Here is a 13,135-nt window from a genome sequence, read left to right as displayed (position 1 = left end):
GTCGTGAACCAAAAGATTGATCAAAATTTACTTGGATACGTGGCAACATGAATATTCAGAAGAAGACAAACCAACCGAGGTTATTTGGATTTTGTATAAACCCAGGGCATAGAATACTTTCAAGTCCACACAGACGGGATACTATAAGGATAACACCTCATTAACCGATTTATTAATTTTTTAACTGAAGTCTATTTGTTGATTTTTTTTATTCATACTCAATTTTTTTGTAATTTGTAAATATAAGTTTTTATTATACTATAAAGAACAATACAATATACAAACTTTGTTCCATTTTTCTCGTGCAAACCAAATTAAACTTGGTTTAAAAATATAAAATGACAACGAATACCAATTTTGATTCAAAAACATTTATTTAAAAGCATTTCATATCAAATATCAGTACAATCTAATCATCTATAACTTAGCTAAACACAATTAAGATATACATGAGAAGAACAAAAAATAAATAAATCATTCATATTGTCGAGCAGAATGTGTGCCACAACAGGGTGGTCATCGGTTACAAGTCAGATTTCTTTTTGGTTCAAGCTATATACTGGCCTCCTGTCTTTATAGTCACCTCTACCCTCAGGTACACGTTGTGGTCTTGGTCACTCATTTTCTTCACCTTCATCCGTGGTTGATTACGGAGTACTTCTTGGTTGCCATCATGTATCATTTGTTCTAGGAACAGGTGATTGCGAAGTTGGTCCACCTTGGTAGAACAATGATCCCGGAGGTGTTTGCGACACCATCGATGTAGGCGTATAACCATATTGTGTCTCATACACCAATGGCAGAATAATCAGACTTTTGGTCAGTGCCTCAAACATAGACGGCCTATACTATAATGACCCAATAGTCAGATATATCAGAAAGTGCATTCCCGGAACTCCGTTCCCGTAAATCGAACTTGTAAATATTTTTAATAAATATTTACGAAGCTAGTTGTGTAGTTAATTAGGTTCCGGTTAAGTGAATTTACTTGAATTAAAAGTAATTAGGTATAAGGACTAAATTGCGTATAGGGTGAAAGTTGAATTATAGATTAAAAAATAAATTAAAGGGCCAATGTAGTAATTATACCTATGTTATAAAAATATGTTAAAATATGTTATCTTAATAATTAAGTAAATGTATATATATTATAATAATAAATTAAAGTATAATAAAAAAATTTAGTATAATAAAAAAAATAAAGAAAGAAAAGATAAAGCCATACAAATTAGAAAAAAAAGAAAGAAAGAAAAAGAAAGAAGAAAAGAAAGTCACGCACGACCTTAGGGACTTCTAAGGTTCAAAGTTTAATTGGTTAGTCAATTTAGTCAATTTCTTGCAATTTTTATGTTTTTGAAATCTCTGTACTAGGGTTACCCGACCCATGTTGAAATTTTAGCAATTATTAAGTTTTTAAGTGTTTTCAATGTTGAATAATTTTAGTATTAGAGATTAAATTGATAGATTTTAAGCTAGAAATGAAAAAGGATTAAATTGTAGAATAAATTGTAAAATTTGAGTATTAAGGACTAAATTGTGACAAATTCAAAATTTAGGGTTTAAGTGAAAATAGGAGTTAAATTTAGTTTAAAGTGGAATTTGTATGAAAATATAGAATTAAATGTGAAGAATAAAATTAGTCTCGATTTAGGGACTAAATTGGAATTTAGACAAATATTGAGTAAAAATTTAAATATTCAATATAGTAAAAATTTAAATATTCAATATTTAATATGAAATTGAAAAATTTTTTTATTGATGAATTTTAATTGTTTTAATTCCATAGCTAACGTCGTACCAGCATCCTCGACTAAAAATGGGAAAGATAAAATTGACATCGAATAGCTCGGAATTCACAGTTTGTATTTCTATAATCCGAACTTAGTTGTTAATTATTATAATTCAATTTAATGCATGTGGCAAGTGTTGAGGTGACTAATTGACATTTTGATAATTGATTGAAATGGATTGAATTGGTAGATACATATTGAATGTAATGATTATTGAATTGAAATGGATATATGTGTTAATGTGAAAGTTGGATATTGATTATTATAGATTGAATTTAATTCATGTGTATATATGTGATTATATGAAAAATTAGTATTGGATATTGATTACACCTGAAATGTGAAATTAAACCCTATTAACTGTATCGGGCTGAGTCGGATATAGATGGTATGCCATAGGATAGGAAGAGTTCAGGGATATCTTCGACTTCGAGTTGATGAGGCACTGGCTGCCAATTACTTCGGTATAACCGATGAGACACTGGGTGTCAAATTTATATAGCGCTGGACATAGTTATTACTTCGGATTTATCCGATGAGGCACTAGGTGCCAAACTGGTGTGTTGGTTGGATCCGTGTATCCATCCGAATCCGAGTCATGTTAATAAGGGTAATTAAATAAAACGGTACTATGATTGATATTGGATGATATTGCATGTGAATTGAAAATGGGATAGTGGTTTGAAACATGAAAATAAGATACATGAGTTATGTACTCATGAATTGGATATGAAATGTATAGTGTTATTGTTTAAATGATATGTGGATCAAATTGTGAAAAGCTATTATATAGCAAGTGATGAGAATTGAGTATGGTATGAAATGATGTATTCATGAGTTGAGTATTGAATGGCTAATGCCATTGTACAAATAAATGTGATTTGATATGTGAATAACTATTTATATAGCAATTGTGTGAATTGAGACATTGTTTAACAAATGAAATATGATAGCATATGATAGTCATGATACTGGATATTAATATGTGCTTAAAAGTCAATTATGCATATTATATTATCTTGTCTTTAAATATTCAGATTATAGAAATACCACTGAGCTTTACTCAGCATGCAGATTTGTTTTTCCGTGCACAGATTAGGTACTTCACTTTTGATTATCGATTCAGCATCCACCAACGATCCCGAACTCAAATGTGGTGATGTTTATCTTTTGTGTCGACATGTACCTAGGACGTCTAATGATAGTTATTTTGTGGATAGATTATAAATGTAATGTTGGTTTGGTATATATATAAACGTGTGTTTGTGTTTGAAGCCATAGTATTGTATGGTAGATTGAACCAAATCTTGATATGTGCATGTGAACTTAAGTAGTTTTGAGTTAGGCCAAATTGATGAATTTTGACATGTTTATAATTTTAATTTAGTTGATGTTTTGATGATATAAATGTGGTACCAATGAGGGTACATTGGTTAGGCACCTAGGATGATTATTTTAGCATGTTTTGAATGTTTTTGATCGTGTCTAGGACAAGTTAAACGAATGGTTTTTGAGTTGTTTAATGTCCAAGCTTGTAGGAAATGGTAGATTTATTGTTTAAGGCACATTTTAGGTCCACACGGCCAGACACACAGGTGTGTGACTTGGCCGTGTGAGACACATGGCTAACACAAAGGCATGCGAGGCCATTTTGAAGTGTACACGACCTGACACATGGGCGTGTGGCTTGGCCGTGTGACCCAAGTTAAAGAGTTACACGGGCACAGACACGGGCTGGGACACAGTCGTGTGTCCCTACTTCAAATGCCCACACGGCCAGACACACAGGTGTGTGACTTGGCTGTGTGAGTCACATGGTTTGACCCCACAACCGTATGAATCCTGCAGTTAAAATTTTTCTGACTTTTTCCTAAAATTTTTGAATGTTCCCGATTTAGTCTCAAATCGTTTCTAAAGTGTTTTCAAACCCTCAAAGGCTTAATAAGAGACTCTATGGATGATAATGATGAATCACTTTATGATTTTTGAAATGTTTGAAATGAATGATTAGATTACGATTACTCGGTAATGCTCTGAAACCCTATTTCAGTGACGGATACGGGTTAGGGGTGTTACATATACGTCGTCAAAGGAATCGTCGTCGTTTGAAACGTCGATGACATCGGCGTGTAATATGTTGGAGACATAGGTGGTGGTCCAAAAATAATACCTAGAGTTGATGTATAAATAGAAAAATGTCGTGCAAGATGTGGTGCTTGTGTAAAAATGACGAGGTTAGTGAAAACACTAGAATAAGTCGAGCCATACTGACTAGAGGGTGGTGTGGCCATCAGTGTCTGTTCTTGCATTGGTGTAGATGATGGACCTATCTCAGCAACTACTCCTGACCTTGGATGCCTAGACGCCCATCGTGGCCTCCTCGCATGACGTTGCCTACCCCTTGCCTCTTCCGCTAGTAGATATCACTTGCCATGGTGTCTAAACCATGGCATGTACGCCGAATCGCAGGCTAACTCCCGAGTGATAATGGGTTTGCTATTAGGTAAAAATTCGCACCTATGGTTCCAAATGTTGATATATTCCAAGTGGAATGTAGGCTAATTTTCATCGGTTTTCCCTTGCAATTCGATATGGTGCAGATCTTCGATGTCTTGGGGTGCCGATAGAATTGTTTGCCTAAACTCAAACTGTCGCATAACTCTATCTGATTCATGCATCTCCACCATAGCATACACTACCAATGACACCTTCACGTGCTAGATGATGGGATTCACCGAAATAAAATAATGGGTAGACTATACATTTCGTCATCTAACATTCATAAGTTTTTATTTTGGGCATAGAAAAAGTTTTGCTTTTATGTATTGCTGTTAAAAACCATTTTGATTTTGCTCACCTATCCTTAATTCAGTGTTATTCTACACTCATTTTATGCACCCAACTTTTAGTAAGTTTTCATTTTGGTCACTTATTTTATCTTTTTAATTTTCTTTATTTTAGAAAATGATTTTTAATGGTAGTGCCTAAATTGCAAGTTTTTTATCTAACTAGAAATAGTTCTACTCTATGGAGTCTCACTCAGTGAATGATTTATTCAACAATTGACCCAACCAACTATTAGCTAAAACCCAATCTACCATTACACAAGATGCAATTGCAACCCCAATAAACAACCTTAACTTCTTACAGCCACTCACTCAAATAGCTCACTTACAAACAATTTTAACACTCACAAATAATGTCTACGTACTGAGTGCAAGAATACAAGAAAATTCGACAGTAAGTAAGCACAAGCATTTTTAAAGATAGGGCAAATGAGACAACCTTTCAAATCAGTTTTATAGAGATAAATACTTCAATTTGGTGTTCTAAACTTATCCAAAAATACAATCAGATTATCTAACATAATTTCATCCACAGGACAAGACTTGATGAGGCATATGGACTCATGTCTTCCACAAACAACCATATTCCATCATCAAAGTTTGAGATAAAATAAAATAAAAATCTAAAATTCATTTACTTATAGGAAAGACAATCACGAAAGTCCAAGCTATCCTAAAGTTGAATCTAAACTGCTGTTTAGAAATCTATCTAGATAGCTTGTTTAAATAAGAAATCGAAACGTTAGCATTGGACAGTTTGGCCTTTAATTAAACTAACCATTTAAAAAATTCAATAATAATTTCAATAAAATATTTTTACTTTTGAATTACATTTTAAAAAATGTGTAAATCAATTGCCAAATGTCCAAAATCTAACTAAACCAGTAAAGTCAAATTGAAGTAAAATATACTAATTCTTTTTACACATGCATCATATTATTTAATTGTTATTTTAAATAATTGTGAGCATATGTTTCGAGATTTAAAAGTTGTCAACAATTACATGCTACTGAATACTAATTTTGGTGAAAAATATACGTAAGATTTTAATAATTAAAATAAATTTCTTGTTTATAAAGTAAAACAAAGATGTAAATAACGATATTAAATTTAATCCAAATAATTTGAATAGAATTAGTTCCTAAGCTTGAAGAAGGAATACTACATTTCAAAAATTAAATTTATTATTCAAGTTCTTCACTCCTTTAATATCATTTTAAAGTCAATTTAAGGCATTTGAGATTTGTTCAAGAATCTTTCAAATAAAAAAGAACAAGGCAGGGTAAAACAGGGTCAGTGTCGCGACATCTTGTGACCAGTGTCACCACCTTGAATCTTCTTATGCTAAATAAGTAAAAACTTCTTTATATTTATGTTAAGATCAATACCACATAATCCACTGCATGTATCAATCAATTTAAATCCATATAATACTTCAATTTATTGAAAAATACTTCTTTAATTCATCTTATAACAATTACTAACTTAATGTTCTGTCAATTTCATTTAAACTTCTCTTACATATTAGCAACTTCATTTCTTATATTAACTTCTTAGCATTACAACTCTTCTATTATTTTCCTCCTCCTCATCTTCTTTTCACATCCTATATGTACATATATATATATATATATATATATATAAGAATATTTGGTTTGTAGTATAGCATGCATATATGTAATATTAATTATTCTTTCACTAATTATATTGACACTCTTAACAAAGCCGTCTACTTTGAGTATCATTTACTAAATTATTCATAACTTTGCCCAATAAATTCAAAATTAAAATCGACTTGTTGTTTTTGATACTAAAGTCAATGAAATTTCTACCATAAAATTTCAGAATTTTCACATAAGCCACTTGTTGTTTATTTATCGTGAAAATAAACTCATTAAGACTTTAGAAATATAAATTTCATCTCCTAAATATTTGTTTACAATTTTTAATGATTTTTTCAAAGTTAGAATAAGAGAACTCAAATTAATCGACATTGTCTCACTTAAATTTATTTATCTCATGATCTACAATTACTTTGCTTACATTGTTTCTTCTATACAAGACTATACTCAATAGACTTTAATTTCAGATTTGGTTCAACCTCTAACTCAATTTATACAATTTTTGGTTAATTTTCAAAGTTGAGCTAGTGGTACTATCCAGAAAGTGTTTTAGTGAAAATATTTATTTTTCCATGATTTTTGTATTGGTTTTGAATTGGATGTATATAATCATTATAATTTTGATTATTATTATTGTTCAATTTAGTCAAATAAATTCAAATGTTAGTAACATATTTATTTCTTTACCTTAACATTTCTCATGATACAAATCATATATCTCTTTTCCTTATAAAATTTAATGTCTTTATATACCATTTATTCTAAAAACACTTTCTATCTCTACTATTTTGATTAAATTATCATATCATACATTCCAACCACAATATATCTAACTTAATTCTTTGAAACACAAATAAAATTAATATGACTTATCTCTTTTGTCAAGAATTACCTTATCTTTGCTTCTCTTCCTCTTTTTTCCCATTAATTTCATGACTATCATTTTTTCTTCTATTTTTTGTCATTTCCATCTACTAATTTCTTACTTTTAAATTGATGAACTATAAAATAATATTAACATACTAATTTAATTTAAATCCAAGATAAACTTGTTAATTAATGGATTGATTTTATTTGTTGATTTATAAATATTATCATAACTTCTCTAGGCCTAGAGGGACCTAACAAAGCTAGACACAAGGAAACTTAAAAATAAAAGTAGCGTCATCACTAATCAATTTAAGTTAGATCGGTTAGTTACTTATCATCTAAAGTTTTATGACTAATTCTAAAGAAAAATTCTAAAATTAAGACTCTATCCTGTACTAAAATCTAAGTTAGGAGTATGATTACATGTAGGAAAAGTTATAACACCCCTATAATGTCAGTCCAAAGACAGTCCTATGAAGTTCAGTAATTAGGGTTTCTTATCTAAAAAATAATACTAAAAATGACTCCAAATAACTAGCTCAAAATGATAATACCCAAAATATGCATTATTGGAGGAGTTGACATTGCTCAAAACTCTAGTGGTTTGCTATTTATCCATAGCTTCAAATTTGCTATCAAACTTTAAGCTAGAATCCTAAATCTTCGTGTTATTCTTCTTTTGCTTAAATATCACAATATTGGTTTTTGTAGGTTGTTGGGTTCTAACAAGAAATGGACCAACATCATTGTTGGACACACTAATTAAAATAGGATGGAAACTTCAACTCGTTTATGAATGCAACCAGCAGACAACCATCAGCTGAAAAAAGCAGCGATGCAATAGTCTATGAATGCTTCCTAAGTTTTTATTAGTTTTTCTTGGCCATAATGTTTTCGATTTTGTACCCAAAAAAGTATAAAAGTCAGATAAAGAAACTTAAATCTTAAAGTTTATCTTAAAATCCAAGATTTGAAAGCTAAAAAGTAAAAAATGTAAAATCCACAATCTAGAAAGTAAGAATATTAAATTTTTTAAAAAAAATCTAAATCTAAAATCTAATTAGAAAGATAAGAATCTAAAAGAGAAGTGTGTTGTTTAAGCCCTTCAATAGGTGCTTGGAAGATTCCCCAATTGCTATGGAACCTGCATAATGATGGCTTGCTAGCTACCTTCCTTGAAGTCGTTCAGAGAACTCCATCAGCACATGACCTCAATGATTATGATTCAATTCTTGCAGAAGCATTGGTGGTGGTTCCATTAATGGATATTGAAAGTTTTTATTGAATTGTCTGCGACTCATTGGTTCAAGGTGTTAAGCTGTTACTGTGAAGTATCAAGGATAATCTATCAACTTATGTTTTTTATTCATGAAAGTTGTTTACAACATCAAGTGCAACAATCTTACTCAACCCATCATGCAATTGGGCTATAGTACAGATACAGACGTAGAAGAAGTCTCTGAAAAGTGTTGGTCATCAGGCCAATCCCTCCGGACTCTGTTGGAATATACATCTTTGAAGTCATTTCTAGTCTTTGAAAATTGAAAAACTTGACGCTCCTTTGACAAAATACTTGGAGCTTGGCATCACAGTAGTGGCCGAAGAAGATGAAGCAGCAGCAGCAGCAGCTACCATGGTGGCACTCACAGGGATTGCAGTTGGTGAGCTCTTCAACGTCGGAGAAAGAGAATTATCATCGTTGCTACCATCTCTATCCTCTTCATTGATAGTATCCAACATCTTTCTCGTTCTGTGCCTCATGACAGTAACAAACTGTGGTGGAGCAACCTCCATAAACAACCTCGGGAGACGCGAACTGGCCATGTTTAGGAGCTAATGAAGAAGGAAATGGGTGAAACATGGAAACCCCAAGGAGGAACATGAGTTATAAGAAAATAAACTCAAAGTTATGGATAAGATTTATAAGAACAAGGTTTAGGCTTACATTGAGAGTGGTGGTTCATTCTTAATGGAATTTTAACTCCTAGTACCGCCAATTACTGCTGATAATAACTTGCAAAAGTATGATGTTACTTACACGTGTCCAGGAGATGAGTCTAGAGTGGGGGGACCTTTTGATCTCTATGTGGCAAAGCTTGATTGGAAAAGGAGATAGTTTTCAGATAAGCATTCTGTTGGGATCAATAGCTTCCAAATATTCACTTTTCCGATCTCAGCCGGCACCAGCCTGGTGTGTGCCATTTGTCAGTTGGATTTTTCTCCATTGATGGAAAGGACTCAAAAGAGTTGCTCTCCTTGCCTTGTGAAGGAAGGGAAAACTGGTATTATGATATCTGAGGTTGATATTATTCGCAATGTTAGCAGACCTTGCCTGCCTATTCAGTCAACCATGGTCGGCTGGAAATTCATTGGGTGTATTTAAGTCGGATTTAAATTATGAATAATGCAACTATTATTTATTATTTAAAAAAATAGTTTCAAAATCCATGAAATGACAAGTGTGCAGCACTAAACAATTGGTTATCAACAGATTTGTAGCAGCCTAGATATCACTTAAACCCATTCATAAGATAATCAAAATCAGGAGGAACATCAGTTGCCAATCAAAGTGTCATCTCATACATTTTTAAGTTCCCAACTGATAGCATAAAAGCAAAATACTCTTAATGTTATATTCTCCGAAAAGCAAAATAAATTTGGCTTGCCTTAGTATTGGAGCATCCCCAGTTGCTCTCTGAGATGAAACAAAGTGCAGCTGCAAAAATAATAAACCCATCTTAAACGGATGGTAAACATTCCAAGTGAACCTTCTATTGAAGGCACCCAAAAGCTTAGTAGTTTCCACTCAGGATGCAATTTACATAGATTATAACTGCAGAAAAGTTATAACGTAGGTGATAGGCTACATATTTTAGACTCCAACATTTAGCATTTTGTCATCTTTTCTCTCTTGAATTATATTTATATTATTTATACTTATATTTTATTTATTATTGATTTAGAAAATAATTGGAGAAAAATGAGTTTAAAGTTTATTTTTGGTAAGTTTTTGCGGTTTTTAGCTACAAACATTCGTTTTAGGTCCATAATATACCGATTCAAAGGGAAATGAAAGACATATCTAAAGTTATTTCGCAGATGAAGCCCAAAAATGTCAGGAAAACATCTAGAAACGACCTGGAAGTTTGAGGCAACCTGCGCGCCGGCCCGACCCACCTAGGAGGATCCACGTGTTTTTGACAAATGGGTTTTTTGCGTGTTTAGCCCTTCCTCATTTTTCATTATTTACAACGAAGTTTCTTTCATTTTTTAATTTTGCCCTATAATTTAATTCGATTTTCAATTTGGTCCACCTTGAAACTATGCGTTTTGGAGGGTGGGGTTTATTGCCCATTTGCTCCCTCCTTGTTATTCGAGCATTCAATTTGGTCCTGTTCCTTTTATTTATTTCTGATTTGCCCCAAATTTCTATTTTAAAGTTCAATTTAGTCCTTTTTGTTATTTTTGCTATTTTATTATTAAATTAATTAATGTAATATTATTATTACTATTATTATTTTCCTTATATATTTTTTTTGTTTTATTTTATATTTTTATATTTTTACTATTTTTATTTATCCATTTTAATACATAGTTATTATTTCTTGCTGCTTTAGTATTTAAAATTATCTTCATTTTTATCATTTTTTACATATATTTTTATATTTTCATTTCATTTCTATATTTTATTTTTATTAAACTGTTTTACTTAATATTTATTTATTTATGTGTCCATTATTTTTAAAAAGTGCTAGGTTTTATTTGTTTATTTACTTATTATTGGTTTGTCTTATTTTTTATTATTTATCTTATTTTTGTTTTTGCTTCTATTATTTTTATTTACATTATCGCATTTATTATTATTTTGTTATGCATATTAACATCGTACTTTATTTCTACCAATTAAGTGTTACATTTATTCAATACATAAATTTTTAAATAAATGATATGTCGTATTTTGAGATTCAAAAAGTCATTCCCTAACTTATGTGGTTTTGATTTTTTTGATAAATCCACATACACGAATCCTTTTTAAACATATGTTTTTTAATAATCTCGGGAATTAATAAAATATCGTGTTCTAACTTACGGAATATGGTCTTTTCTAAAATCGAGATAATCAAATATCTTTCAAATAAGTAAATTTTTCAGCATTCGTTCTCGTATCGAGAATTTTAGACATTGTGTCCTAACTTACGGGACGTAATTCTCTTCCTCGATTAACATGAAATATGCATCTTTCTCGAAAATTTTCAATATTTTAACAAAGGATTGTATTTTAGATCTCTTCAAAGTCATCAATTTTCGACACTAAGGCACTAATTAATCGACTATGTACCAATTTTGGACGTAACGAGGGTGCTAATCATTCCTCGTACGTAACCGACTCCCGAACCCATCTTTTTAAATTTTGTGGACCAAAATCGTTGTTTTAATAAATCAAATCATTTATTAAAATAACTACTTTTCGAGGTGACTCGATCACACCTCATAAAAAAGGATTGGTGTTTCATTTCCAAAATTAAAGTCGACTCTTTTAAAAAAAATGGTTTCGACAGCTTGACGACTCCACTGGGGACCCAAAATAAGAGAGTCAAGCCACGAGTTGATTACTTTTTTGTCTTTTTGTCGAAAATTGAAAACGTGGTTATAATGTACGATCTTTTTGTTGCATTTCATCTGTCTTTATTAGGATCTTCATCATTATGGTTTAATTGCTATGTTGGTTTAAGTTTTGGTATCTTTCTGCACATTGCATCGCATGATCAATCAATCTTACTCTTTTAAGTGGGAGTGAGAAACTATTCCTTCGTGAGGTCTTCACCTCCATGCAGGATAGTGGATCGCTTTCGGGATACATCCGTACCTATGTCTTCGTGAGATTTTCATCTCCGTGCAACCATAGGGAAATGTATTCCCCTGAACTGAACTCAGTCCATATGAATCTATAATGGGTGAGGATCGAGTAATCTGCCGGTTCGGGTACCTTTACTTTAGAATTGAACCTCATATAGCGAGCCTTAAGAGCCCACCCTAGGTAAAACCACTCCAAACCCCTAGTGGTCATCCAAATAGGTGCTATTTTTGTTATTTATGTTTTTGTACTGACGTGTTTTCTTTTGTTTTAGTTATGATTACATTACATTTTCATCATAGAAAATAGGTGTTGATTCACATTTAGTGGCTAAATAGAGAGCTTGCGATGGAAAATGGATTTCTTGATAAAGTGGAAGACAATGTGGTCGTTTGAATATGGTCTAAAAAAGCATAACGAGGGAAAGGTGATAGTCTGATGAATGAGTACATGACCTTACTCCGTTGCCCGAAGATTCAACCCGACAAAGCTTATTCGAGAGCCGTCAACGTCTCAGCTTTCTTAAAGAAGCTAACGAATATCACGAGGATGAGTGAGCAATGGGCCGCAACTTGGATCAAGCAAAAAGAAGCTAGTAGAGGCAAAAGTTTGCGAGATTTGATCTTAACATCCGGATATGGAGAAAGGGATCGATGTCTTTGTCTGGAGTCTGAGGGCAATGTCGTATAAATATCTGTTTTATATAAAAAGATTTATTTTCTAGAAGAGTTGTTCTAATATAATTGAATCAAAACCAACGCCTCTTTTTTTGCATTCATTGCATTCATGCATTAGCATTGCATTGCATCATATGCATTAAATCTTACAAAAATGACCCTAAAATCTTGACAGTTATCCTGAAATATCGATACACGAGGAAAAACTAAAGAAATAGACCAAAGGTTGGAGAGATTAGAGCAAATGTAAATATAGATACAAGAGCAATTGGCTAAAATTCAACAAGATATGAGGGATCAGATGCTAGAATTCCAAAGAAATGTGATGAGTCAGTTAACCCAGTTGCTGACTGGAGGGTTAGAAAAAGGAAAGAGCCCTATGGTCAATTCCGGGGACGATAACGAGGACACTGCTTATCCTCCAAGCTTTACCCCAACAAACACCTAAGCACAACCAAATATGTATCCACAAAGG

The sequence above is a fragment of the Gossypium raimondii genome, chromosome 6, assembly GCF_025698545.1.
Source record: "Gossypium raimondii isolate GPD5lz chromosome 6, ASM2569854v1, whole genome shotgun sequence".
NCBI lineage: Eukaryota > Viridiplantae > Streptophyta > Magnoliopsida > Malvales > Malvaceae > Gossypium > Gossypium raimondii.
This window is presented reverse-complemented; position numbering follows the sequence as displayed.